The 2500-nt window shown below is 27.1% G+C and overlaps 1 protein-coding gene across 1 annotated transcript in view; it reads left to right on the top strand.

The window, feature by feature from the left end:
• The window catches only part of LOC137631494 (cilia- and flagella-associated protein 251-like), a 23206-nt gene that overhangs the window by 16872 nt on the left and 3834 nt on the right, over nt 1-2500 (top strand). The gene's annotated exons all lie outside the window — the stretch shown is intronic.

Below are 2500 nucleotides of genomic sequence, written 5' to 3'. Positions count from 1 at the left end.
CATTTCCAGATTGAATTAAATTAAAAAATTTGTTCATATGAATAGTTGAATTTCTTTCAGAGATAAAAAAAAGTCTTGCTTATATTCAGATAGGTTATTTACACATATAATCAGAATAATGTATTAGTTTCAAAGACATTAAGTTGTCGATATTGACTTTATTGTTAATTTACTCTCTCTCTATCTCTCTCTCTCTCTCTCTCTCTCTCTCTCTCTCTCTCTCTCTCTCTCTCTCTCTCTCTCTCTCTCTCTCTCTCTCATTCTCCTTTGTTATGAAGTAAAATAGCTTTTATAGGCTCTTGTTGTTCCAAAGTTTATCGACCTGGCTCAATAAATCCTTCCCTCCTCCTCTCATTTGTCCACACACGGGCCTAACTCAGGGATATTGAAAGCAAACATAATAATGTTTACGTACAAAGGATTTTAAAACCTGCACATTTATTGAAAGGCTTCTTTGTTTTAAGTGGGTCGATTTTAGAGAAGAAAAATCGTGAAGGAAAGAGCAACGCTAATATTTTTACTTCAACCAGTAATCTTATCTTCTGGATATGTTTAAGATCTGCTTAAAAACATATTTTGGATCTTTTCTTCTTCGTTTTCCAATTCCATTACATCTTACTGAGTAGGATTTGTATCTTCCATTCCCTGGTATACTTAATTTCCCTCCTAATCTTATTTGAGTACACTTATCTATATTTCTCTAATGCTCTTTTAATATTATTCATCTTTCCGTACCAAAACGTGAAATGGGCGAAAAAAATGTTTCCTTCTTCAGCAAAGTTGGGAGGAGGTTATGTTTTCCACCCTTTTTTTCTGTTTGTCCGTTTGTCTGTCTGTTTGTTTGTTTGTGAACAACTTCCTGGCTACAATTTTACTTAGGAAGTAGTCAAACCTTCAAAGATTAAACCTAACTCCAACCACCAGTTAGCACATGGTTGTCACACAAACCTCAAATACACTGACGGTCTAAATTATTTCTGGGAAAGGCAAGCTGGTTTCGAGAAATAAGCTGCCATGGCGGAGGTTTGCACTCTTTAATACAATTTGTTAAATATCAATTCATGTGAATGATTTAGATAATATATATATATATATATATATATATATATATATATATATATATATATATATATATATATATATATATATATATGTGTGTGTGTGTGTGTGTGTGTGTGTGTGTGCGCCTGTGTGTGTATGTATACACATATATTTACATATATACGTATATATATATATATATATATATATATATATATATATATATATATATATATATATATATATATATATATGTGTGTGTGTGTGTGTGTGTGTGTATATAAACTGTCTATGTCCGAGTATACATTAAATTTCAGTGAACTAGAACAGATTTACGTAACAAAAACTACCAAAGAAAAAGAACCTAGGAAAAAAGGAAAAAATATTAAAAAAAAAAATGTAAATTGCATCATTGGTCTCAGGCTGTCATGTTAAAAATAGGAGTAATCAGAATTTGCATATCTAAGTGGCTTGCTTTGTTAGGGATATTTTCCTTCTCTTCCTGAGCGGTGGTGCAAAAAAAAAAAAAAAAAAAAAAAAAGTCCTTTATTCATCAAGTTTCGAGACTTTGGAGAAATATTCTGTGGGACTAAAAGCCGGAAAATCAGTATGGCAGAAGATTAGGAGAAAAATTTAAGACTTTTTTTTAATATCATCATTAGCTATAATTATTATAGTTATTGGATTTTTTTAAATGGTTATCATTTTAGTTAATACTTTATTATTATCATTATTATCATTACTATTGTAAGTTGAAATTAGAATTATTGCCATATCATTATTACTGATAAAAAAATTCAAGACTTTTCTTTAATATCATCCTTAGCAATATTATTATTGTTTTAGTTATTATGGTTATCAATACATTTTTAAATGGCTATCATTGTAATTATTACTTTATTATCATCATTATTATCATTACTATTGTAACAGTTAAAATTACAGTAATTGCCATATACTATTACTATTGAAAAAAGTATAGCGATTATTTTTAAATAAAAGTAAATGGCTTTAGCCGTTATGATGAGTGCCATAAACATTGAATTTTAATGACGTTACGAAACACAGTCATAAAACTATGAATTATAAAATCTTTTATCAAGAAAACATATATCCAAATTATAGAATAGTCAAACTGCATAACAGCTAAATATGACATCATGAATTTAAAATTTCTCAAAATACATCATACTTAATGCATCTCTGTAAGTGTATATGATTGTGTTCGTGTGAATATGTGCAAATATAGTTTTATTTCTCTAGTAAATTTTTTTCTCCTTCCACCTTGTGTCATAAATACTTAAATATATAACTGTATATATATATATATATATATATATATATATATATATATATATATATATATATATATATATATATTCATATATATGTATATATATGTATATATATATATATATATATATATATATATATATATATATATATATATATATATATT

Source organism: Palaemon carinicauda, chromosome 3, assembly GCF_036898095.1.
Source record: "Palaemon carinicauda isolate YSFRI2023 chromosome 3, ASM3689809v2, whole genome shotgun sequence".
Taxonomy (NCBI): Eukaryota; Metazoa; Arthropoda; class Malacostraca; order Decapoda; family Palaemonidae; genus Palaemon; species Palaemon carinicauda.
The sequence above is the reverse complement of the archived record's forward strand: the minus strand, read 5'-3'. Positions and strand labels throughout refer to the sequence as shown.